At 59.9% G+C, this 26,650-nt stretch overlaps 1 protein-coding gene across 1 annotated transcript in view; it reads left to right on the forward strand.

Moving 5' to 3' along the window:
• The first annotated feature begins 550 nt into the window (after nt 1–550).
• The window catches only part of SPSB1 (splA/ryanodine receptor domain and SOCS box containing 1), a 67,403-nt gene continuing 41,303 nt past the window's right edge, over nt 551–26,650 (forward strand). The window contains exon 1 of the mRNA XM_023258077.2: nt 551–734. The gene's annotated coding sequence lies outside the window, so the exon portion shown is untranslated. The remainder of the gene's footprint in view (nt 735–26,650) is intronic.

Raw genomic sequence — 26,650 nt, forward strand, 5'->3', positions numbered from 1 at the left:
TCCTGTGCCTTCGAATTGCGGAACTTTAAACTGCTGGGAATTTCGGATGAGGCAAGCAAGGCCTTGCTCCCAAGGTTATTGAAACAACCCCCACCCTCCCAAGAGGTTTTAAAAATTATTATTAGTAAGCCCCCCTCCCCCCGCCCCCCCGTCTGCCCCCAGCCGCGGCCCGCCGGGTGTTGCAACCCCGGCCTCTCGCCCAGCGGAGGCTGCCCGGCGCTTCCCGAAGACGCCTCCGGAGGGACCGAAGCTCCGGTGCCGCCCCGCGCGCGCCCCGATGGCCTCCGGGTGGGGCGGTGGGGCGGGCGCAGGAGGGGGCGGCACAGGGGGCGCCCCCGCCGCCCGGCGCCCCGCGGCCGCCCCTGCGGCGCACAGCGCCCGGCGCGCGGGAGCGGGAGCCCGGGCCGGGGCGGGAGCCGAGGGGCGGGGCGGGAGCCGAGGGGCGGGGCTGGCGGGGTGGGAGGGGAGGGGCGGAGCGGCCCCGCCCCCCCCCCCCCCCCCCCCCCCGGCGCGTTTCTCTCCCTGCACTTTAAAGCCCTCGCCTGCTTTTTCTTCTTTGCACAGAAGTCGCGCTCGGGCTGCCCGCGCGCTCGCAGCAGGAACCAGGCTCCAGGCGCTGGCGCCGGGGCCGCGGGAGGAGACGACTTCGCTCCCTGCGGCGGGCGCGGCCCGGGGGGCCCCGGCCTCCTCGGCCCCGGAGAGCGGCGGCGGCGCAGGCGGCCCTCCCTGGTGCGGTAGGCAGAGCCGGGCACGGGCACCGGGTGGGTGGGGGGTCCGGGCGGGGTGGGCGCGGGCATGGCGGCGGCCGGGGACTGAGTGGTGGGCGCGGGGCTGGGCGCTGGGGACCTGGTGGCTGAGGGTCCCGCGGGGAACCCTCCTCTCGCCACAGGTCCCGGGCGAGGGGGCCGGGGCGCCGCCCAGCGCCGCTGCCGCTGCGGACGCCTGCGGGTCGCGGCGGCCCCGGATCCCACCTGCGGGGGCGAGACAGGGCGGTGGTCCCCGGCGGCCGCGGCCACCGTCGCGCCGGGGGTCGAGGCTCAGCTACCGCAGACCCGGGGAGGGGACCCCAGACGCGCAGCGGCCCCCGCCGACTTCCAGGTGCCGGGGCGCCCCGGGGGGGGGGCCTCTTGCGACCGCGACTGTCCCCGCGGTGGAGGCGGGGGCGCTGACCTGCCCCTCCCACACGGGGGCAGCGCGACCCCGCTCCGCGAAGTTAGTTTCGCTTTTCCCGCCAGTCGGGACCCGGCTCCGCAGCGCGGCCCTTACTGGCCCCCTCGGGGCTCCCCCCGCCCTGTCCTCCGCGCCTCCCCCGGGGAGCCCGCCGGGCGACAACCCCGGGCGGCGCCGCCCTCTCCGCCGTCCCGGAGCCGCCGCAGCTTCTCCCGGCAACCAAGGGGGAGCCAAGGGGGAGCCGAGTGTTATGTCAGCAAATCGATTAAAACAGAAAAGCCAGAGCAGTCCGGGTGGGTCGGTGGAACCGCGGGATGGCTCAGTCTGCGCGCCCGGGGTGTGTGCGGACCTGGTAGTCGTCCTGTTCAAGTTCAAGGCAAAGGTTCCTGGAATGTTAACTGGCCCCTGGCGCCGTGGCTTGCCCTGATGGGAGGCTACAAGAGAGTGTGTGTGTGTGTGTGTGTGTGTGTGTGTGTGTGTGTGTGGTGTGCCTGAGAGCGTGTCTGTGTGCAAGAGGTCTGGTGACAGTGTGAATGTGTCTCTGAGCCTGCCTGTGTGGGTGTGTCTGAGGGTGTGTCCGTGTGAGATTAAGTGTGTGTCTGCACTGTGCTTCTGGGTCTGTGTGTGTCTCTGAATGTTTCTGCATGTCTGTGAGTGAGTTAGGGCATGTGTCTCTGCGTGTGTGCCTGGGGTGAGTGTGAGTGTGTCGGTGCGGGGTGAGTGTGCTTCTCTGCGAGTGAGGGTGTGCATGCCCCCCATGGTAACCTGACAGTGGGGCTGCTGGTTACTGAGGGCTGGTTACTTGACTTCCCTTGCCTGGTTCTCAAAAGTGGGCTGTGCGGGGACCGGGCGCAGGGACATCCTGCCGGTGGTGCCGGCTCGGGAGGACCCAGGCAGGCTCCTTCTCCCTCCCTCTCTTTTTCTCCGAAAATGAGCCGCACGGTTTGGGGGTGAGTTGGCAGGGGCTGCTTCCTGAGTGAGTAATATTTAATGAAACACTCCAGCCTGGAGCATCAGAAACTGGTCATGAGCTGAGTTTTAACAGGTGGCCATGGTAAAACAACGCCATCCCCCGGTGACTCCAGTTTGGTGTCTTTGGCAGAATTCTCTCCCGGGATAGGACAGCTGGGGAGGGGGCCCAGAACTTCATCCCCGATTATTGAGGACAGCGAGCAAGGAAGGCGGCGGGGGGGCGCTCCTCCCTTCTGTGTCCCATCCCTATCTGATACTGCCCCTCTGGGTGGTGGAAAGTGCTAGATTAAGCATGAGAGGCATAGACAGGCGTCCCCCCCCCCCCCACTCCCACCCTGCTAAGGAATCATGGAGCTGGGGAAGCCCTGTCTTACTTGCAGGGCATCTGCGTAGGCCAGCCTTTCCCTTCCCAGCAGAGGTCCAGAGAGGGTGGCTGGCTTACGCAAACAGCAGACCCAGGGCTGTGGACGGTCTCCAGACCCCTGGCTGTGGCTGCCGGTTACTGCCTCCCGTGCTGAGGTCACGGGCCAGGCACCTCGCAGCTGCCCAGCTGTCAGGTGATGGGCCCGATTAGATCATTTTAAGCACTTCTCGTTCTTTTACTGCTTTTTCTTTTGCAGACAGGGCTTTGCCCAGTAAAGAGAGGGAAAGACAGAAAGAGAGAGAGAGAGAGAGTGTGCGTGTGTGTGTTTGCAGATGGGGAGGTGTGGGGTGGCCTAATGCAATAACTTCACAAATCCTTTTCTTTCCCAGCCTGGCTACCACCAGGGAAGCAAGAAGAATAAAAGCCGTGGCCCACGGACCGCAGTGGTTCTGCCAGTCACGAGCAGGGGCAGAGCTGGCTTCAGGGAGGTCGGGGCCGCGGGGCGATTGGTGGGGGCTGCGGGGCTCCTAGGAAGGAGTGGTCCGGCCAGGGGCCCTGGGTGATGTCACTCTGTTGCTGGGTGAGGCTGCCTTCCTTGGGCTGCTCCAGCAAGGCTAAAACCACCCTTCAGTGGGCTCCTGGGGCTGCCCTCTAAAACTCTGTGGACCCCTGGGCAATCGGCATAGATGTGTAATTTCTCCACTGGGGCCTGGGAATGGGCTGGGGGTCCAGCCGGTGGAGGCCAGCGCTGCCCCTGCTCACTAAGGGCGATGCGGTGCTCCCTGTGCTCTCCTCGCTGAGCCTGGTCCCTTCTTGGACCTTCCCTCTCCTCGGGGGAGCAGAGACTTGCCTGCCGGTGCATTTGCACATTCAGCGAAACCTCCGACTCTACGGCGTTCAGAGTTTTGTCCAGAAATTCCACACCGGTTCCTTTCAAGAAACATAATGCTTTCCCTTTTCCCAGTTATCTGATAGAGGGAGTTCCTCCTGATCTAAGAGTAAAAGTCTAGCTCATAGGCAGGTGCCGGGCATGTGCTACTAAGTGCTTTACAGGCGGGATGTTATTGGAGATGGTGATGATGTTGATGATGATGATGGCAGTGATAAGAAATGGTTTTGTAGAACATGCTAGCACTAGGCTGTGATCTGAGTCCTTGACGCATTAGCCCTGTGCTTCTCCTAAGAACCCGGGGCAGCGAGCTGGTTTTCCTGGGGTTGGAATGGCCACATGACTTGGCCAAAGTCTTGCCGCTACTGGCTGGTGGAACAAAACTCTAACACTAATTTTGGTGCGTAAGCTTTTACTCAGCACAACATGCCACCGCCATCACCTTAGCCTTTTCTCCAAGAAGCGTGGGCTATTTTTTTTTTTTTGTAAATTTTAATGTTTATTTATTTTTGAGAGATAGAGAGACAGAGCGTGAGTGGGGGAGGAGCAGAGCGAGAGGGAGACACAGAATCCGAAGCAGGCTCCAGGCTGTGAGCCGTCAGCACAGAGCCCGACGCGGGGCTCGAACCCACCAACCGTGAGATCACGACCTGAGCCGAAGTCGGACGCTTAACCGACCGAGCCACATAGGCGCCCCTGCTATTTTTTTTAATGAAAACTTTTTATTATGATGGAAAATTTCCAACACCTACCAAAGTTGGGAGAAGAGTATAAGGTGCCCTCACCAGCTTCAAGGGTCAGCACATACACACGCCCACGCTCACACACGTGTGCACGCATCCACACGCACGTCTACATACACGTGTGCACACTCAGGCTGGACCATTCTGAAGCAAACCTCAGCTCATCTGTAAGTAGTTCCTAAGCGTGTAAGGGGAAATATCAAGTCTCATAGAGGTGGAGTGTGATTCCCTGGGGGCAAGTCGGGGGAAGTGTATTCCTCCCGACTTGGAGTTGAGGGTCCCTCCTGGCTGTGGCAAGGTGAGGACGGCTCACTGGGGGATCCGTCTTGTTGTCCCCCAACCCCAGAGTTTTGGGGAAAGCCACTTGCTTGTTTTGTGTTTTAAAAATCCTGTTCATTGCTCAACATGACAAATGAATCAGTCCGCTGGCCATCGGACAAACCACATCAGCTCCCCTGGGCCTCCCGTGGAGATGGGGAGGAGACCCTGAAAGACTCAGCCCTGCTTTGCCCCCCCCCCCGCCCCAGCCCCCGTGGAGGCTGGGTCTCGTGGAGGCACGGGCGTTCGAGATCGCACCTGGGTAGCAGGGGACGTGGGAGTCATTTGTCAACAAACATGGCACCCGGCCCAATCTTAAACCCAACCTTGACCATCTTGAAGTCACCGTGCGGGTGATGGACAGGCGGAGAAGTGTGGGGGCACCTGCCACCCTCGGGGTGCCTCTGGGAAAACGGGGGAGGCGCCGGGTGGTCTCGGCCCAAGACTCCGGGCATGTGACACGTAAATGCCACACGGAGGAGGAATCCAGGGTCTACCTGGTGACACGGTCCTGACAGCTGTGCCAGCTGTGAACGGCCCTTGTCAGACAGGCTGCTTGTGGCCACACAGCTGCTGGCTGTTTGGGGGCCTGTGATTATTCAAAATGCTTCCTTGTGTCTGTGCCTCTGTTTCCTGCTGGTTGGGACGGAGGCCGGCGGTGTTTTCGAGGTGAAATCCACAGGTTTGAGAGCTGTTTGGACATGCCGACGTCTGTCAGCCTCCTCGCTAGTTTGGGGGGGTCACAGTGGGTGGTGACCCCATAGCGAGGGCTGGGGGCCAGGGGCGTGGAGGTACCTTGCACCTGTCCCAGGTAGAAACGGCCTATGGGTGTGTCGGGACGGCAGCTAGGCCTGGGGCCCTTGTGGGAGGCCTGGGCTGAAGTAGAAACTTTGGAACCTTCTTTTCCAAGGGGTTACTAGAAGAGATTCTGCCATGAGCCGAGGCATGCCTGGGGCAGAACCCTCGTTCTGGCATTTTCTTCTGAAAACAGGGTCCCCGGGCCCCTGGCTGCCTCCATCCTGCCTCCGTCTCTGCGGGTTTGACTCCCAGCGCTCCCTCAGTTAGGCGGGGGCCTGCGGATTGTCCTTCTCTGACTGGCCGGTCTCCTCAGCCTGATGTGGTCGGGGGTTGTCCGTGTTGTAGCCTGCCTCAGAACGTCCTTCGTTTTCAAAACGGAATAATCCTTCATTGTGTGGATCTGCCTCATCTTGCTTGTCCGTCCGTCGGTGTCAGTTCAGGGCGGGGGCCGCAGAGCCGGACGAGGGGCTCGAATCCACAAACCGTGAGATCGTGACCTGACCTGAGACCGAGAGTCCGATGTGTAACCGACCGACCAAACCACCCAGGTGCCCCCCGCTTGTAAAAGTGTCCCTCCCAGAGGGACACTTGCTCACGGGGTGTTCCCGTGGCGGGAGGCCTGCCTCCACCTTCCACCCAGAGACCCAGCCAGACACACGCTCACCCTCTCGAGGCACCGCGGGCAGCTGGCAGTTGTCCCGCTGGACAGCCTGGGTGGGGGGTGGGGTGGGCAGGGCCAGGCCACACGGGGTCTCGCTCACCGCTCTGTCCCCAGCGCTCAGCGCACACAGTAGGCGTCTCCCAGGTACCTGTTGGACGGGTGAGTGTGGGCAGGGCTGGCGGTTCAGTGGTTCCCAGCAGGGCTTGGAGAGACCTAATCTGGGCTCAGGGGCGGCCCAGACCCCGGCTTTCCCTCAGAGCGTCGGCCACCCTGACTGTGCGGTGTGACAGCCGCCTCATGGGGTGGCCGTGAGGTTTCAGGGCGGTGACGTGCATCAGCGCTGGCCGCGGTGCACAGCCCCGACATCCTGAGGGGCTGGTGGCTTCACTCCCCACGGACTCACCCATCACCCGCCCCCTGACTGCCCAGAATGTCCCCCGTGACCCTGTGGGAGGTCCAGAAGTCCAAAACAAGCCGTCTGAGCTATTTTGGACTTCTTGTCATTCATTCTTTCACTGAAACATTTTTAAGCCCCTACATGTGTGGCCAGTCTACTGGGGCAGAGGATCCGAAGGAAGCGGGGGGGCGGGCCTCCCTCTCAGAGACCTGTCTGTCTAGTGGGGGAGACCGGCCTGTCTCCCCTGATGAACTTACCTGGGCGTCGCGGAGAGGGTGACAAGGAGAGGGCAGGGGGAGGCGGGTGGGCACCCCAGGTGGGAGGATAGCAGGTGCAAGAGGCGAGCACGGGCTGGCCTGTGGCTGGGGTAGGGCTGAGTGAGGCCGAGAGGCTGCAGGACGCCGGGAGGGGCCTGTGGGGAGAGGGGCCCGGGCGCGGGATGCTTCTTGGACGTGAGCTCTGACTTGGGCTCCTCGAGGCGGTGGCTGAGGGCCTCGGGGCGACTCCTCGTCTGGGTCTGTCGTCTTCACCGTCTCAGCCACGGGTCCCTAGAACCCGACGGCCTCCTCGTGGTGGACGCTGTTTCCTACGGTACTTCGTCGGGCACACGTTCACTACAAAGAGCCGGGTTTCGACCACAAAGAGCATCTGGGCACAGCAGAGCTGGTGTGGGAAAGAAACTCGTTTTCCTCCGGTTCAGACGGGAGAGGTAGAGGTGGATGGAGTGTTGGGGACCCGAGGGTAGGCAGAGGGGCCGGGCTTAGCGCCACCGGAAAGCCCAGCTGGGCAGTCTGGACGAAACGGAGGAGGAAGGGCCCGCAGAGAGGTCAGGTTGAAGGGCTGGTCTCAGAACTTCAGGCCCGGTGCTGGGCTCGGTGACCACTGGAGGCTGGCGGGAGGCTGGCGGTCCCGGTGGGCCCCCCGATGCCCCATGTGCGTATAGTTAGTCCTCATGCCGTCGGTGAGGCCTGGAGGGCGGTGCAGCCCCATTTTACAGACGGGAAGACAGACATTCAGGGCCACTGGGGCCTGAGGGGAGGAGCTGGGAGCCCAGCTCCCAGGCTCCCGGGTCTACACCCTCACCCGCCAAGCTCTGCCATGAAGAAGGGGAGCGGCGGAAGTGAGTGGCCAGAGGGGACAGGCTGGAAGACTGGATGTCACCGTGGCCTGAGAAATTGACATAGGGGGTCAAAGGGACCCCGGGTTTGTGGGGATATGATGGCACCCGCAGCAGAAATGGGATTGGCGGCTCATTGGAGAGCCCTTAGCCGCAGGAGGCCCCTTAATATGCTCTGCGATACTGACTGCTTTTTTTTTTTAATTGAGGTGAATTCCATACAACCTAAAACTAAGCATTCTTAGTTCTCAACATTTTTTTTCTTTTTTAAAACATGCTTATTTATTTATCTTGAGAGAGAGAGAGAGAGAGAGAGAGAGAGAGAGAGAATCCCAAGCAAGTTCCACACTGTCAGCCCAGAGCCTGACGTGGGGCTCGAACCCACGAACCGTGAGGTCACGATCTTAGCCGAAATCAAGAATCAGACTATTAACCGACAGAGCCCCCCCCCACCAGGCACCCCACGTTCCCACCATTTTCATCACCCAAACGGAAAGCCCATAGCCGATGGCTGTCCCCCCGCCCGCCCCCTCCCCCAGCCCCTGGCAGCCAGCAGTCTGCCTTCGTCCGTCTCTCTGGATCTGTGTATTCTGGACATTTCCTATAAATGGAATCATCGACTCTGGGACCTTTTGTGTCTGGCTTCTGGCTAATTACGTTTGGCGTGGAAAATTCAGTGCTTCCTGAATGGAAGCTGCATTTCCCTTCCTGGCTCACGTGGGGGCCGCTTGAAGGTGGGGGTGGTTCTGTCCAGACAGCTCGTCTAAAACGTTCACCTAGAACTCTAAACACCTGCCTTCCTCTCCGCCTCCATTGCCGCCCAAGACCCAGCCACCGCCCTCCTGCTCCCAGCCATCCTTTTCATTGTGTTAAACTTTTTCCAGCGATCTTTTTATTTTTTTATTATTTTTTATAATGTTTATTTATTTTTGAGACAGAGAGAGACAGAGCATGAACGGGGGAGGGTCAGAGAGAGAGGGAGACACAGAATCTGAAGCAGACGCCAGGCTCTGAGCAGAGGCTCTGAGCCTCAGCACAGAGCCCGACGCGGGGCTCGAACTCACGGACCGCGAGATCATGACCTGAGCCGAAGTCAGACGCCTAACCCACTGAGCCACCCAGATGCCCCATCCAGTGATCTTTTTAAAACGAACACCCGACGATGCCCACTCCCTTCTCAAAGCCCATCAACAGGGACATTGGTCTTAGGGAAAATTCCCCAGATCGGTGATGTGGCCTTCAGGGCATGACCTGGCCTCAAGCTCACTTTGTGCAGCCATCCCCCACCTCGCTCAGCGATGCCCCATGTGTCCCCACGCGGACTGGCTCTGGGGCTGGGGGGCCAGTATCTCACAGAGCTTTTTCTCCCCCCCCCCCCCAGGCCACCTGGGGCTGGCGGCTGTTTCGAGAATGGATCACTGACAATATAATTTGGTGCCACTTTCAAATCCTGCCGGCCCATCTGCCACCAGAGCCGCAGCTCTCGTGAGTCACACTTTCTCCTTCCCTCCCAGTGGTGGCTGAGACCTGACCATCGGGCCCCAAGGGGATGGACTGTCTCTGTCTCGTTTGAGCTAGGACCCAGAGCTCTGGAGCAGGGATGCCCTGACGGGCGCACCGTTTGCTCTGTGGCCACCCTTGGCTGGGTCACCGGCACTCCAGCGGCGGGCCCTGGCTCGGGACAAGACCTGACCTGTCGCCGCCTCGGGGAACGTTGGCTCTTCCGTCATTGGAGCCCCTGACAGCTTCTTCCCCGCCTTTTCCCTCCCAGCCTCCGGCCAGCATTTCGGGGAGGTCGTGTCCGCTCCTGTTCTGCTCGAAGTACGATCTTCCAGAAACGGTGTTAACCTTTATCAGATGGCTGCTGTGTGTCAGGCCTGAGGCCCCTGCTGCTATAGACCGAGTTCTAATTCTTCAAACAGCCCTAGGGATTAGGTATGACCTCCCCCTCAACAGAGGAGCAAAGTGAGCTTCAGAGATGTTTTCTAAGTTGCTAGAGGGGACACGGCTACGTGGGTGACGTACAGCTGGCCCGTGTTCTTTCTGCTCTGGTGAACACGCTGACATCGTGTAGCACTTCCTGTCGCCAGGCGTGACGCTGGAGTCATGCGAAGCGGCCCTAAGCCCTCAAGCGTCTGTGACGGAGCAGGTAGAGATGACAGGTGACAGGCGTGTGCAGGAAACACTGGCCATCCTGCCGGGGGTGCTGGCTGGGCACAGAGAGCCTCGTGTGACTGTGCAGGAGCACTGTTCTAGGCTGGGGGGGGGGGGGTAGGGTTCGTGGTAGGGGGCAGGGAGGTAGAGTGACCCCAAGGAGGAGGGGCTGGCCATTAGGAGGAGGATCACGGGAAGCTGCTGTGTAGCAGGGAGGCCCCGGATGCCAGGCCCAGGGGTGGGTGGGAGGTACCCTGGGCCTTCCCCACCCCAGTCACCCCAAAAGCTATTCCTAAGAAGGACGGATAAACTAGAAATGTTTGTCTCCATCCACCTCTTCATTGAACACTCTGGCCAGGTCCTCATAGGAGCCCCAGTCAAGGCCCTGGTCCCTTTGCCTGGACGCTCTGGGGACTCTCCCGGCAGACCATTAACTATCAGCAGCTCGGCTGCAGGTCTGGCCAAGGCTGGAGTTTTTGGCTGGCGTGGTGCTGCACCGTGGCCTGGACCTCTCTGGGGCAGGGCAGTGGGGAGGCTCCGTGAGGCTTCTGCACCTGCCGGGGCTCCCTTCCGGCCGCCCAGGAAATGGGCCGTGGTGGAGGGATCTGTCTGCTAGGCTGATCCCAAGGGGCCTCATGCGGCCCTGACACAAAACACAGGATTCAGAGGACAGCAGTTTTGGGGCAGGGGGAGCTGGGGGGAGCGTGCCAAGGTCTTGGGGCACCAACATGGCTTTCTGGGGGACGAGCCCCTGGACAGATCGGGAGGACCTGGGAATCAGAACCTCCTTGTTTAATTACTCTGAGGACGGGGGGCGGGTGCAGGGGGAGACGTGTGAGGGTGTTTGCTTGTCTGAGGGTCTTGGCGGTTTGGAGATTTTGAGAAGCCCTAATGAGAAAGGTCACCTTGCGTTTGTGAAGCTTGGAAGAATCACCCTAAGGGGCAACACCAGTGTGAAATGTGTTTAATTATGCATAAATTATATCTAAATGTCAGGGTCCCTTGAAACAAACTTCATCTTCTTTGGAGAAATGTGATGTTCAAAACAATAGGGATTTCCCCGCTCTCCTGGTTCTACCCTATCGGGCCACATTTGGGACCCCAGGGTCCCAGCAAGCCTGCCTTCCTCACCACCGTGTCACCCTCGGGGGTGTCTAGACAGCTCGGGATAAGGTTTTTTTTTTTTTTTAATTCCTTCGTCATTCAGCCAATACCCACTGAATGCCGGTGGGTGCTGTTTTGCTGTCACGGTGCCTCCCCTGAGGGAGATGCCCGGACAGCACCGACCCAGGGGCCATGTCTGAGCTGAGGGCTGCACCAAGGCCGGGTCCCCCCATCCCCCAGGGTGTCTCCCCACTCCTGAGGTTTTGCTTCCGTGTCAGCGTTTCCGTGTGTTATTTTCATGGAAAACTGGGGGCACGTGCAGGAGCCGAGGCTGGTGTCGTGAGCCCCCCCGTCTCCGTGACCCGGTGCCACGTGACTGCTGTTCGTGCGTCTTGTTCATGTGCACGGGACACGCTGCTTTCTGGAAAGGTCCCGCTTTCCAGGGGATAACCTCAAAGTGCCAGAAAGGGCCGGATGGGGATCTTGTGGCTTTGGACACCACATCCCCTGGCTGCTGGTTTCCCTCAGAGCCTCGGGCCGTGCCGGAGTGGGGAGACGGTCATTGGAACCAGAACAGGCCGACTTTGATCTTTTTTTTGTTTTGTTTTGAGGGGTGCAGCGTTCTGTGCAAGACTTAGCTTCGGGGAAATTGTTTGAACTGCTGAAAATAAGCTTAGGGGCCACTGTCCTAGAAGCAGACCGGACGTGGTCTTCTGTCACTCCCTCCGCCACCACCCCCCACCCCCCCCCCCCGCTCCCTGGCCCGACTGCCCTTTCCCCAGAACATTTTGGTGAACCGGCAGGAGCGGATACAGGTCAAGGTCAGGGGCCAGGCAGGATGGTTCTGCCGGAATTGCTGGGTCTCGGGCACGAGACGTGGCTTGGTCCGCCACCTTTTGGGTGTTAGGGATGTGACCTCTGTTTTCTTTCTGCGAAGGTGGGTTTGGAGCATCCCTGGGGAACCAGACAACGTAGCTGTGTTTGGGCAAAGTAGAAAAATGGAGTTGGTTTTTCCTCCTTCAGCCAGAGAAGAAGCCAGCGCGGAGGGACAGGAGCCCTTGTGATGACCCAAGTTTCTGCCTTGGTGTAATTGTTCTCCTTGAATTTTTAAAAAGACAGAAGCAGGGAGAACCCGGCTTTCCTGGGTATGAGAGCGGGATGCTGTCTCTTCAAGGCTCAGAGTGTATACAGCAGGACCTAATGCGGGATTCGATCCGAGCAGTCCTGCTGAGATGTAATCCACATGCCATGCAGCTCACCCGTCGTGAACGTCCGCTTTTTAAAAAATGTTCCTTTATTTATTTGGAGGGAGAGCGTGTGCGCACGTGCACGCACGTGAGAGCCAGGGGAGGGCAGAGAGAGAATTCCAAGCGGGCTCCTCGCTGACAGCGCCGCACTTGACCTCACGGACGACATGGGACTCCGTCTCACGAACGGTGAGATCGTGACCTGAGCCGAAATCAAGAGTCAGATGCGCAACCGACCGAGCCCCGCAGGCGCCCCTGTAAATGTCCACTTTGATGATTTGTAGTGACCGTACAGTCGGGCAGCCAGCAGCCCCCATCCTGGGATTCATGACCGCTCCCCGCGTCAGGGGCTCTGCAGGCGGGAGCCAGGGTACGAGGATTGCGGTTCTGAACCCCGTGCGTGCCGGCACCCGTGTAGGAAGTACAGTCACGGAGGTTTCTTGGGTAAGCAGCTCGTGAGCTGCGTTTTATGAGAATTGGAGTCTCGTGCCTCGTCGCTGCACTGACACGGCACGATCCTGGCAAGCACCTGCTGACGGCCGCCTGGGTAGAATCTGGGGCTCTGCGGAGGATGTGAGGGGGAGGTGAGCCACAACAGTGTGTGCCGGTTGTCCAAGGCTGGGTGCAAGGCTGTGCGTGTCCCCAGTGGACTGTGCCCACTGACCACCTCTGCCTCCTGGGTTTAGACCAGTTTGCTTAATGTTTATTGAGCACTTACTATGTGCCAGGCACCATGCTTGGCACTTTGCGCGCCTTAACTTATTCACTGCTCCCAAGAGTTCTGCTGAGCGATGTTGGTTATGCCCATTTTACAGATGGGGAAACTGAGGCACAAAAAAGTCAAATGACTTGCCTGGGGTCACACAGCCAAGAAGTCAGGCTGGATGCGGCCCCAGCCTGGGCTCCACGAGGCCTCTGAGCATATGGAGGCTCCTGATCTGGTGGGATGGGGCGTGGGTCCAAAGGCAGCAGTCATTAGACTGCCACACGGTGTTAAGGTATGTGACATGGGCGTGCCTGGGGTGCTCCCGGGGGATGAGAACTTTCTGGAGGAGAGAAACCTTAGCCAGGTGAAGGGGAGGGTGCAGGAGGGGCTCCCAGGTGGGGGAGGCGCCAGAAGTCAGACTGGGTGAGAACTGGTTCGCGTCAGCCTGTCCCTCCTGTGTCTCGCTGGCCAGCCCTCAGCAGGTGCTCCGTGGAGACCGAATGAAGACGGCCGTTGGAGAGTCAAGAAAGCAGAGATCCTGAAGCTTGTGTTTTTGCCTTTAGGAGTGACCGAAACAACTCGAAAATGCCCACAGATGCTCACTTGACATTTTCAGCGTCTCTGCTGGGCTGGGAGTAGATCCGGCTGTGTCCGCCAAACCCTACCTCCCCTGCCCCCTCCAATCAACAAAACGGGTGGCCAGCCGGGAGAGCTGGGGCTGGGGGGGGCTTCCGGTCCTGCAAACAGCCGTCCTGGAACCCTCCAGAAGGGCCTGCTCAGCCGGCTGCCCACCTTCTGCACGTCCAGGGGGCGAGATCCCAAGAGGGAGGCCCTCTTGGTTCACAAGCCAAAGGAGAGGGAAGAAATCAGGGAAATGAAGGCACCTGCTTCTGTTCTTTGTCCAGTAAATCGCGTAAAGAAGTTCAGAAAATTACTGTCTCAGCCCCGAGTTGCCCTCGGCCAGACTGGGGTGTAGTTCTTCTTACATCGTCTTGTTTTTCTCCAAGAAAAATCAGCCCGCAGCATCAGACTTTAATTACCTTCCCTAGGGACAGTTCCTGTGGATATTTCTAGTGACAAGTGGCTGAGGTCACGCTCCTGCATAAAATTAGGGTTTTAAACTGGGTCACAAACTCAGATACTCCCAGGGGCGAGGAACGAGGCCCTAGGAAGCACCCAGTGGAAGGCGATGCGGGGGGTGGGGGGCTGTGGCAAAATAGGGTGCGTGCGTCCTGGGTTAGGGAGTGGCCTCTTGCCCAGTGCCCTGGAGTCCAGTGCTCTGTAGTGCCCATTTCTTTCCCCCCTAACAAAAGCCAGGCAAATAACTTAGTGAGTTGTTTTTTTTTTTTTTAATTTTTTTTTTCAACGTTTATTTATTTTTGGGACAGAGAGAGACAGAACATGAACGGGGGAGGGGCAGAGAGAGAGGGAGACACAGAATCGGAAACAGGCTCCAGGCTCCGAGCCGTCAGCCCAGAGCCCGACGCGGGGCTCGAACTCACGGACCGCGAGATCGTGACCTGGCTGAAGTCGGACGCCTAACCGACTGCGCCACCCAGGCGCCCCAGTGAGTTTTTTTTTAAGTTTATTTATTTATTGAGAGAGGGAGAGAGAGCAGGGGAGGGGCGGGGGGGGGGGGGCGTGGTGGGGACAGAGGATCCCAAGCAGGCTCCACGCTGTCAGCACAGAGCCTGATGCGGGACTCGAACCCAGGAACTGTGAGATCATGACTGAGCCAAAACCAAGAGTCAGCTGCTCTAATGACTGAGCCACCCAGGCACCCCTGGGTGTTTTGTTTAAAGAAACAACACAGAATAAAATGTCTGAGGCCTCCCTGTACAGTGGAGAAGGCAAGGCCAAGGAGCCGTGGGTCGCGGAGCCTGGGGCTCAGGGCTCTGGGACTAGACTCGTCCCCCTGGCCTGGCCCCTCTCCCCACCTCCCCCCCGCATCCACCTCCTGGGCGAGGCAGCAGGGCTGGAAACCGACTCCGCAAATTCCACTGCAGCCAGAGGGACAGAACCCAGAGGGACAGAGCCCTAGAACAGTCCACCCACTGTCGCTCCCTGACGAAAGGCGCCCCTACCTGCTCAAGAGTCCGCATGTGTCGCTGCCTGTTTGGTGCCAGACGCAAAGGACTCCACACAGACTGGGTGATCCTGACAGGTTCCGTTGCCCCCATTTGACGGATGAGGAAACTGAGACCCGCAGAGGTTCACCTGACTAGATGGGGCGGGATGTGGATGCGAGTCTGATCCCTGAGCCAGGGCTTATAGAAACCATCAGGTCTCACAAAGTCGGGACTGGGACGCAGCCAGAAAAGCGCGTTTCACCCTCGACCTGGCGCGAACGGACTCGCCCTCGCGTTCAGCCGCTCCCAGGGCGTCACCTGCAGGTTGGGGGACGGGGCGTGCACGAGGGGCCCCCCGGTCCCCTCCTGGATGGGAACCTCGAGAGCACGGGCGGCCCCACCTCCACCGCGGAGGGGACTGCTCCGCCGTTCGCAAGGTTGCTGACTAATTCTCTTTGCAAACGGTTCAGTTTCACATGCTTGAGTTTCCAGTAACTGCGTGGGTGGATTTGTTTCATTTAAGGGGAAAACAAAACAAAACAAAACATGGAGGGGGTTTTCTTTCCCAAGAAGAAGACTCACCAATTATGGGTTGAAGTGTGTGCGGCTCTGGGCACCGCGGTGCGGTCCGGTCCCTGCGGCCAGCGGGCCCCTTGGCAGGCGGACGCCGAGGTGGAAATCGCTTAGTCATGAACGAGCAGGGAGCAGGTGCGGGAGGTCAGAGAGGTGCGGCGGCCCTGTGCTCTCCCCACTCAGCCCTGCAGACAGGGGAGTGGGAGGTGGAATAGGACTGGGGGGGAGGGGACAGCCGGCCTCTCCCACCCTGGGGCTCCCTGCACCTCCCTCCCAGGGGTCTGGCCTGGGAAGGGGACACTCCCCAGCTGGACCGGCCTCCTGCTTCAGGTGAGTGGGAGCTGGTGATGCGCCCAGGCACGCTGGGGTGAGAGGGGTCCCCAGGGGACTGAGCAGGGGTGTGTATGGGTGTGGGCGGGTGTGGGTGTGCACGGGCTGGACCAGATAACATTAGCTGCTGGTTTAGCGTGAGCCCTGGCCCAGCAGGGCAGACTTTCCTGTCGGCCTTGGGCAGGATCCTGGGGCCTCAGCTGTGCCGGGCGTGACTCTCCTTTAGCTGCTGGCTGGTGAGGAGGTGCAGGCTGTGTGGCCAAAGGGCTGACTGATGGAGGGGCACCTGGGGGGGGGGGCTCGGGGAAGTCGCCCCTTACCAAGCGATCGGGGACTCTGGGTCTCTTGGAGCCCCTAGGCATCCCGCCGCCCTGGGGGCACGAAGACATCCCTATATGACATCTTTGGTTCACGGGCTCCTTCTCTGGAGGAAGCCACGTTGGGAAACCGTGTTTAGTCTGGGTGTCGGGGCTGGAATAGTTAGGAGACCGGCCTGGGAGTCAGGTGGAGGTGGCTGGAGTCTTGCTACGGTACTTCCTGCCTCTGCGCTCTGGGCCTCAGTTTCCCATCTGTGAAATGGGAGCGTAAAAGGACCCCATGGATGGAGTGAGTTGATATGGGTTAACTTCCGGATACTGCCCTTCCCATAACTGGGATCCAAGGCCTGAGATGGGATGGGGGGGCCTTACTTTCAATGTGCCTTCCTGCTCCCAGGAAACGTGGCTTGGATTTTTATCATCTTTGGTCCTGGCCTTTGAGAACTTGCCTTGTGTGCTCTTTGGAAGGGAGGAGGGCAAATGTACGGAAAGCTCCCAAACAATATCATGTTAGGCAGAGGGTTATAAAGGCAATGAGAGGTGAGCAGAGTTCTGGAGTACTAAGATGGGGCTCAGAGTTAACTCTCAGCAGGCGAGTCCAGGAAGGCTTCCTGGAGGAGGTGATGTTGAAACTGAACCTTAGAACGTGTAAGGACTGGAGAGAGAGAGAGAAGGAAGGAAGAAGGGAAGAGATCTGGCACTGGTGGAAGAGGCTGTCCGTACACAAAACCACCAGGAGAGCAGATGGTACCCAGTGTGTCGTAAGCCCTTAATAGATATCCTCAAAATCAACGATTCTGGGATTTTTAGTTTAGGTATCTGAGAACTTATTTTTATAGTTCTGTTCTATTTTTATAGATGTGGCTCAAAGAGGCCAAGTAATTTGTCTGGGATCCAGGTTGGAAGCCAGAATCGAAACTCCTTGCCTTCCCAGGGCAAGGGGTGAAGGGGTAGAGGGTGTGTGTGTGTGTGTGTGTGTGTGTGCACACGAGATGGAGATCTTCAGGTCACCGTGTGGGAAAAGACAGTTTCAAAGCCATATGCAACTGATTTCCTGTGTCGAGGGGACCGATTTTTTTTTTTGAGCCCCTGAAGTTCACAGGCTTCGTGCATGGGTGCTTTTAATTCTTCCCTGACCCTCCTCCCTGTTAACTCACCCCACGTGTTTGCCACAGGCCCGTGTGTGCCAGGCGCTGTCCCCTGTGTCCTGGCCGCGGAGCGGAGCATGCGGACGGGAAACAAGGACACAGGCCAAGGCCTAAGGGGAGTCCCGACCCTGTGTACTTGCCCTTGTTGGGTTTTTAAGCCCGTGCTATTCTGGAACTTCCCAGTGCCCCGGGCCTGCCCTGGAGAGCCCAGGCCGGGTGAGACGGTCTGACTCGGGCGTCCCATGGGAGCCAGGGGACGCGGGGTGGACGGTCTCGGCCCCTGACAGCCAGGTGGGGACCACAGGAAGCCGCTGCACTCACTCCCTTTCCGGGCAGGTTCTGGGAATCTGTGGCACGGGGAGGGATGGTGTTTCCTGTGGCCTGGTGAGGGAGGGGCTGTGCGCCTGGGCCGACAGCGGGTAAGGGGTGAGGCTGGGCGCGGGCACCCGGGGGCCGTGCAGAGCAGTGGCTTAGTCGCCTCCACTCCGGTCCCTCCCAGCCCGCGCTGCCTGAAGCGTAGGCGGCACCTCCAGGCTGCCGTGGGGACAGGAGGCGGGACGGAGGGCAGAGTCCTGCACCTGTGGCCCACGCTGAGCTCCTGCCCTGTTCCTCGGTGCCGGGGCCCCACCCTTCCGACCTCCGCTCTCAGGCTCCCCGTGTCCGGGGAAGACCTTCTGAGTTTCGAATTCTGGCTTCTGACCTGGACCCCGGACAGATCGGCTTTCTAGAGCCTCAGTTTCCACATCTGTAAAAACGGGCACCAGACTCACCCTGCAGAATCGCCCCAAAGACTACATGGAGATAGTGTGGCCGCTGCCTCGCGGGCTGAGAACCGTTCCCCTGCGCGTCCAGCGGTTGGGGTGGCTCACCCAGCTCGGTGCCTTTGCCAGGCTCTGGACGCAGCCGGGCGGGTCAGGCCTCCGCCCGTGAGGATTGGCCGTCCCCGGTCACTTGAGCTGGCGTTACAACACAGTGTGACCGGTGCAGGGAAAGCCAACAGGAGGGACCCCTGGCCCAGGACCCCCGCCTTGGGGAGGGCTGTCCTGAAACAAGCTCTAATGAGCAGGTAGGGACCAGAGAGGTGGGAGCCGAGGGGCGGCGCGAGGGGGCGTGGGCTTGGGAACCACCGCAGCCGCGTGGTGTTCACCTTGCCCGTGAATACGCCCCGCCCCACCAGATCAAGGCTCCACCTGGCGCGCTTACCCCCCTGCCCCCCATCTGGAGCCTTGAAGTTACAAGGACAGGAGGAGAGATGGGCAGGAGGGATGAGGACGGTCCTGGGGGCCCTCCTGCTCCACCCCCTCCTTGGGACCCCACTGAATCGAGTAAAGGAGGAGGTGGAGACCATCTTGGGTTGGAGGCTCAGTGAAGCCACCCGGCCTGTGTGGCTCGCGTGGAGTGGGGACAAGGCCTTACCGTGTCCGCCTGGAGCTCGGAGAGGCGACCCCAGAGGTGGAAAGGGGCAGAGGGGTACTTGGATCAGGGTGCCAGGCGGTGATGGGTTTTACGTGACTCTGAGGTGTGGGCTCCCTCGGGTCCCCAGTGTGCCCGATGTGGTTTGGGTGCGGTGGTGACATTGACAGGGCCACCTCTCGAAGGGCTTTAAGTCACTGTCCAGCCTGGTGGTGGGAGATGGGACGGCCCGTTTGGAGAGAGCTCCCGAGTCCATAGCTGGTGGTCCTGTGGTTGCTTGGGCTGCTGGGCTCAGGTGGGAAGCCTGTCCCCAAGCCTCCAGCCCCAGACCTCCCGGGAGGACCCTAACTGGGTCTAGCCCTGGGCTGGCCACCTGCCTGCCTGGTCCCGGAGCCAGAGGCAGGAGACACTCTCCTTTTCCAAAAGGCTATACGTTCAGTCCCACTGGGTCACGTGACTTCTGTTGTGGCAGCCAGACTCACCTGTTCGGGACGGAGCCAGAGTCCCCTGCCGGGGGGTCCCCATGTCCAGGTTGGTGTCTCTCTCAGTTTCTGGGCACCTCCCACCCCTCGCTTTGGTCTCTCTGCCTCCCTCTCGGGTTTTCCTAGCAGAAACTTCCTTCTGCAAATATTTACTGAGCGCCCACTATGTGTCAGCCAGTGTTTAGGCAGAAACAAGACAGACTGGAGGGGGATAATTAACCATTGTTGTCTCTCTCCGCGCGTTGGGTGCATCTCTCTCTGGCGGGCCCCTCTGCGATACCTCCTCCCTCCCTTCCTCCCTCCCTCCTCCCATGAGGCTTTAGCTTCCTCTCACCTGTCCTCCCCCTGCCCTTGACAGACCTGGGTGTCCCTGCTCCCTTGTTGGACCGGGAGGTCTTGGAAGGTCCTGGAGAGCCAGGAGCCCCTTTGTAAAGTCTTGGGGCTCCAGAGCACACCATTGGTGGGGCATTTTGTACCCGGCGGGTTTGCTCCGTGTTCCTAATTTATCCCTTGATACTTGGAGGAAGCCCGCGCCCGCCCCCTTCCGTTTTGCAAGTAACTCAGGCCGTGGAGCGGGAGGAATGGTTCACCCCGCGTCATTGAGGGAGCTCGTGATACTGAGCTGGGACTTGTCTCCATGCTCCGGGCCTGTCTCGGGGGCGTGTGAGGAACCCGGGGGCGCTGTGGGGTCTTGAGGGATGTGGCCAGAGTCGCCGTGACACCCTCCAGGGCAGAGACCTCGCTCGCCACTGTCCGGTCCCCTGCCCGCCTAGCACAGGGGGGCCTACGTGGGAACTTGCCGAATGAATGAATGAACGAACGAATGAGCTAGCCAACCTCTTTACCAACAACGGAAGAGTTAGGTAGCGTCTTTGACCCAGTCGGCTCATATTCCGTGCTTGCCTGCTGATGTCTGTCTGTCTCCATGAGGGCAGGGGCTCTGTCCGTCTAGTTTGGCGGCCCTGGTGCCTAAGACAGTGCCTGGCACACGCAGGACTGAATCGGTCGAGTGCTTTTCAGCCTCGATCCCAGCTGTGGGTCTGACCACACCCCCAGGTGGCCGCCCCCCACTCCCGCCGCTCGTGACCTTCCTTTCGAAGGTGACCTGGAGGGTGGGCTCTGTGCCTCTTGTTTCCTTGGGGGAGGGGGGTAGAGGAGTGATTTTTCGCTTATGTCACTGGCGTTTTTGAGGCCACACCTGCTCTTGTGGCTGGTTCAGGTGGGACGGATTTGTGGGACGCTCTCTGCTTATGAAAGGTCGGTGTGAATGGAAGGGGTCACCACCGCCCCCATCTCCAGTGGGAGACCCTCCTTTGGAACAGGCACCTTCTTTTTTTCTTCACTTTTTTTAAGTTACTTATTTTGAGAGAGAGAGAGAGAGAGGACGAGCATGAGTGGGGGAGGGCAGAGAGAGAGGGAGAGAGAGAGAATCCCAAGCAGGCTCCGCACTGTTGACGCGGGGCTTGAACTCTCGAACCATGAGATCGTGACCTGAGCCGAAATCAAGGCTGGACGCTTAACAGGCGCCCCCAGGCATCTCAACTTCTCTGCTCTGTTCACGTCTCTAAATTCCTGAGTCTCTGACCGACTCCCCAGGCCAAGGCAATGGGACAGACCTCGGCTGAAAAAGGCCGTGCGTAATTACAGGCCCTGGAAATACTCCTGCTTCCCTCTGAACCTGCTCCTCCTTGGCCCCCGCCCCCACACCTGACAAAAGCCCTTAAACCTTTCTAGTTCAAGTCTGCAGAGGCATCCCGGGCCGTGCGCCTTCAACGTTTGCATTCCTAGGGCTTAGCCGCTTCTTTTGAGTGTGGAGTTTCTGGGTTAGTGGCGCAGGAAGCAGGAAGCCAGGGCTCTTTGCAAAGGGGGCACGGGGTGGCCTCGAGCCCCAGGGCACATTGTCGGGGGAGAGCAGGCCCTGTGCGGCTTTTGTAAACCTGCCCGACCTTTGGCCAGACCTTGGTACCTGCCGGAGAAGCGTCTGAGCAGTTCTGCCCTCCGGACCTCCAGGGAACACTTAACTTTTCAGCCAAAATTAGATGAGAGTGCCGTTGGAACAGCTTAGGCCGCGGTGAGGGAGGCAGACGGGGCAGCTCGTGAATGCCGTACGTCGTCGCCTCCGAGACCCACGGAGAGGGAGGCTCACCGCTTTCCTCGCCTGGGCTGCCGATTGTCGCCGGACCGTGCCGAGGACTCCGGGACCAGCCTGATGTCAGCGACGTTAAGTGTGAATCACGCTGAGTCACGAGAGACAGGATGAGGGCACCGGACTGGCCGGAGGCCTGGCCGAGTTCATGCAGGAGGTTCGTTTAGCCGCAGTGGGTGTCTCGGGTGGCAGTGTGCGGGCAGGGCTCGCTGGGCGTGGTCCCCGCCGGGCTCTGCAATCTCAAACCCAGTCGGGGACCCGCCTGCACACTTGGGGCAAGTTAACTCACACCTGGGAATAGATAGCATCGTGCAGGGAGTTTCAGCACCTGCTGCCCTGAGCTCGCATCCTATCCGGGTCTTGATTAGCTCTTAGCAATGACCCAGATCCCTGGGGCTTAGTCCCTGGTTCCTCCTGAGCTCCTTCTTTGTCTCGGGCCGGTCGCCGTGGCTTCTCTTTAAGGAGCACTCAGTACGGTCCAGGCGCCGGGGTGCGTGTGCACCGGCATCGCCTAGCCCTGAAACCGCTCCTGTGACACAGATACGGTTATTGTCCTCGTTTTGCAGACGGGGAAACCGAGGCCCGGAAAAGCTCAGGTCCTAGCTGGGGAAGGGTCAGAGCTGGGAGTGGAACCCGGGGTGGTTACTTCCAAAGCCCAGGCCCGTCTCGGATGTGCACGAGTTTTCAACAGATGTGCGTTGGTTTCTCCCTCCCCGCTTCGCAGGGTGACCTGACCTGTCTGCAAATGGGATTTAAGTCCTGATCGATGGTTGATTGAGAAGGGGGTGTCTACGAATGAAGGCCCAGGGTGACGAGTGTTCCTCAAAGCTGTAGGAGAAGTGGTGTGATTCCTGGGGAGAGGTGTGCTTACGGGGCCCTAGGGCAAATTCTGGGGAGGCCAGGACCACCTCGGGTTCCACCAAGGTTGAGTACTGGCAGAATATTCCAGAGGGCCAGGAGAGCCGAGAGCAAGGTGGCCGGTTGCTGGACACGATGGGCCCTGCTCTGGCCACCCCGACGGTCAGCGGGAGGTGGAGGCCCAGCTGCGGGGGCCCCTGTGATGGGGGGAGCGACACGTCGGGCCATCAGACACCTCCAGCCCCCCAGCCCAGCCCCCCTTTCCTTTGTTGTCTGGCCGCGTCAGACGTCTGGGCTTGCAGGGAGGTTCCTGAATGGGCCTTGGAAATAGGTCACTCCCTTCCCGTGCTGCCCGCGCTGACCCACATGTGACCTTCCCCGTGGTGACAGTGTCTGGCTGTCACTCTTTGATGCTGTCTGTAGAGGAGCTGCGAATGTCTGGGGGCAAGGTGGCCGCCCCCTCCCCCTTCCCGCCCCTCCCCCCCCCCCCCCCCCCCCCCGGCCTTCGAAGACCTTACGGCATCGCCGGCCGGATGCTCCCACCGGCAGCGCTCCTCCCCTCTGCCATGCTGGAAAGGGGAAATCCACACTCCTGACCCTCTGTCTGAGCGTCCGACCTTTTCCCCTCCTCAAAGTGCCCTGGCTGGGCTGGCGGCTCTGACCGTCTAGAGGGAACAGCCTAATTCCTGCTGGGCTGGAGCCAAGAGGGACTGACAGCTCGACTTGGCCCCTCCCTGGCCCTCCAGCCCCTCTGCCTAGTGCTCAGCAAGCGATGTTCCTTCCGAAAAATCACCGGGGTTTTTCCGATTCTCCCCGCCGGCTGGCTTGGGGAGCTGTCCCCCGGGGGCCTGCCGGCGGAGATCGCGGTGGAGCTTGGAAGATGCTTCCACGAAGCCCAGGTGCCAAGGATGACGACCCCAAAGGTCGACACTCGTTGTCTCCTGATGCCCAGAAGGCAGTACTGGGCCGCGTGGCCCCCTCGCCTGGGCCTGGAGCCCTGTCTGCCACGGAGGGCTTCATTTGGGCTTAATATTTAGTCTTCGTGGAACCCAGAGGTGCACAAAGCAGAAAATGGAAAACACCAGACCCATCTCCCCTCAAGGAAGTGGTTTCTGTCTCACACCTGGCTGCCCCCGTGGCTCGAGCCCCACAGGGCAGATTCTGGGGAAGTGGCCTTTGCGGGTCCCTGAGGCCTCCTCGGCCTCCATGAGACAATGCCACGCCCGCACCACTGTCACTTCTGCGGGGCTTCCAGGGTGACGAGGGGTCAGGATCTGCTGCGATATCACAGACAGCAGGGCCGTGCAGCTCGGGAGCTGTGGGCTGTGGGCCTCTTCCCTTCCTTCCTCCCTGTGGCCAGTGGGAAATTCAGGGGGACTCTTCCTGCAGGACGGAGAACTGGGATGCGGACCCCAAGGAGCGGTCACGGGCAGGCTTCATGCACACCAGGTCCCGCCCCCTTGGCCACCTGAAATCCAGCTCTGGAATCCCTCCTCGGGCACCCTGGTTGTTCAGTCAGAGCTCCTGGGGTTTTTTGCCGTATCTTTTTCTTCCAGTTTTTAGGGCCTATCTTTTTTTTTTTTTTTTAATTTTTTTTTTAAATGTTTATTTATTTCTGAGACAGAGAGAGACAGAGCATGAGTCGGGGAAGGGCAGAGAGACAGGGAGACACAGAATCAGAAGCAGGCTCCAGGCTCTGAGCCGTCAGCCCAGAGCCCGACACGGGGCTCAAACTCATGGACCGTGAGATTGTGACCTGAGCTGAAGTCGGACGCTCAACCGACTGAGCCACCCAGGCGCCCCAGGCCTATCTTTTATGTGTGCCAAAGTAGGGGACCAAATCCCAGTGGATCATTACACGTTCATGCTTTTCTTAGCGAGTTGATGTGCTCGGTGCAGCTGGGGTGGGCTCCAGGCGGGCAACACTTTGTTCTTTTCACCGTGGGGACCCGCTGCGGGGGCTGGGCTGGCACATAGTGGGACTACACGATTCCTCGCCTCAGTGAGCTGTGTCCGAACTGGCTGTGGTCACATCCATCGCCCTCCTCTGCGGCAGGATCCGCCGTGATCCCACGGCTCACCGCGTAGTAGGTGCTCAGGGAGGCTTTGCTGGGGAACGTGGATTGCGTCGGGTGCCGTTTGCACATCCCTTGCTGTCCTCGGCAGTGTCTCCGTGCCCAGCCTCAGAGGGGTCCGCTTGGAAGGGCTTGGGTCCCGGACGCCGTGTCCCCGACAGGCAAGCCAGCCGGGTGGGGATGGGGCAGAGGCAAGACAAAGGCCTGGTTGTGCCCTCGGAGAAAACCCAAACCTGGTTTCCCTGAGGCTGAAACTGCCAGTGCCCGGCCCGCCGTGTTCCCATAAAGGGAACTTTGTGTGTGGCTCCCGGCGGGAGGAGGAGGTGGCCAGCCTGCCTCCCAGCACCCAGACTCTCCCCGGGAGCGGGTGTGACCGCCTGGGAGCCACAGCTCACTGTGATGATAACTCCTGTGATCCTTGACCTCTCTGGGCCGACACTGGCGAGACGGTCGTGTTTGGGACAATCAGTCTGTTCTCCGTGTCACGGGGCCAGCATTGTCGGATCCAGACCAGACACATTCTTTCTTGGAAACCGAGTGGGTGAGGGCGGTGGGGACGAGGCTGGGATGGGAGGTGCCCTACGAGCGGGTCTGTGCCAGGCAGACCGTGGGGGCTGCAGGAGTCCCGTCTGGAAGCACAGCCACCTGCCAGCTCCTGCCACTGAATGGAGGGCTTGTCTGGCTACTTGAAGCTGGGACCCCAGGGCTCAGCACGGAGCAGCTGACGAGCCCGCTTCTGCTCCCACTGCTGCCTGGGGCGGGGCGGGGGGGGGGGGTTGTTCCGGGGGAAGAGCAGCCCCTGCGGGGCCAGGGAAGGGGCCAAGGCTGCCCCCTGCTGTCTGGGTGTGTGCCTGCCCTGCACACCAGGGATGGCTGGGCTGTTTAGGGGTCAGCTCTTGACGTGTTTGGAGACTGACTTCTCAAGGGATGAGGGGCCTGGAAGGCAACTTGGGGCAGAGAAGCCGCCGATCAGTTGGCGGAAGGTTCCAGAGCAGAGGGGGGACAGACAGGTGGATGCCTGATACGCCTTCAGGAAGGGGGTATGGGAGCAGAGGCCCTAGGCCCTGCTTCGTGCAGGTGGCATTTCTGTGCAGCTTGGCAGTGTGGGAGGTGGCTCCGTGGAACGCAGAGCCCCTGACTCATTCAGCAGGTGTTCGTTGAGCACCTACTGTGTGCCAGGCACTGTTCCAGTGAAATGACATCTGCCCTTGTGAAGCACGTGTTCTTATAGGGGAACGGGTCTTTTTTTTTTTCTTCTTCTTCCTTCATATTTCAACTCCATTCTTTTCTTTCTTAAACTGTTTATTTTTGAGAGAGAGAGAGAGGGCATGTGCACGCATGAGCATGAGCAGGGGAAGGGCAGAGAGACAGGGGGACAGAGGATTTGAAGTGGGTTCCATGCTGACAGCAGCGAGCCCGACGTGGGGTTCGAACTCACAAACCTCGAGACCGTGACCTGAGCCGAAGTCGGACGCCGAACCGAGTGAGCCCCCCCAGGCGCGCCGGGGAGCAGGTCTTAAGCAGATCAGCCAGTGAGTGTCATTGGAAAGTGCTGAGGGAAGAGCCGAGCGGGTTACAGGGGCAGGGGTGCTGCGGGGGGAGAACATCTGCCATTGAAAGTAGGGTAGCTGGGAAGGGCCTCAGTGATGAGGCGGCCTTCGAGCCGAGGTTTGGCAGAAGTGAGGGAATAGCCACCTGGGTGCCCAGGCCCCGTGTACCCGGTACCGTGCAGAGGGCTGGGGAAGTGCAAAGGCCCGGAGGTACTGGACAGTCTGGGCAGAGGAGGCTGGTGCTGGGCCCAGGCGGGAGCAGCGAGGTGGTGAGGGTGGCTGGGTTCTGGAGGGACTGAAGGTAGGACCGACAAGGTTTGCTCCTGGACAGGCTTGGATCTCTGCCCCATCCCTCGCGTATAACGTGTCCGTGGATAAGGCAGGGTTGCTCCGTCCTCCTTCAGCAGACATTTATCCGGCACCTGCTGTGTGCCAGGCTTTGGGCTGGCTGTTAGAACAGCCTGGTCCCTGCTTCATGGATGGGGAGACAGGAAAGAAGACCAGCAGCCACGGTGTCTCCCCCTGGACTGAGCCGACCGAGGGGCAGGGCTCGAGTGCTCAGCACATGTTTGAGGGACGGGTTAATAAATGGAAAGAACGCACAGGTACTGAGAGGCACAGAGTAGGGGCATCAAAATGACACTGGGAGGAGGTCAGAAGGCTTTCCAGAGGGAACCTGAGTCCGCTTTCAAAGTCTCCGTGAAAGAAGCCTGGAAAAGCCAGGGTGTTCAGGTGGAAGAAACAGTGTGAGCAAAAAAGTGGCCTTTAAAAAGCTTGGCCTGTGAGTCGAGTAGGACTTTTCTAGTTGCCAGGGACAGAAAACCCAATCCAAATGCCTTAGGCAAAAAGCAACTGATTCGCCGAACTGTATGAAGCAGCCAAAACGTCAGGCGGTTTCAGGCGTAGCTGGATCCAGAAGCTCCGATCCTGGCCTCAGCAATTGCCTCTCTGTGTAAGCCTCCGTCCGCCTTCTTCCTTTTTGGCCGTGTTCTCCGAAGGTCATTTAAGCGAAAGTCCCAGGACTGGTTCTGACTGTCACAGGGGTGGGT

Source organism: Felis catus, chromosome C1 (genome assembly GCF_018350175.1).
Source record: "Felis catus isolate Fca126 chromosome C1, F.catus_Fca126_mat1.0, whole genome shotgun sequence".
Taxonomy (NCBI): Eukaryota; Metazoa; Chordata; class Mammalia; order Carnivora; family Felidae; genus Felis; species Felis catus.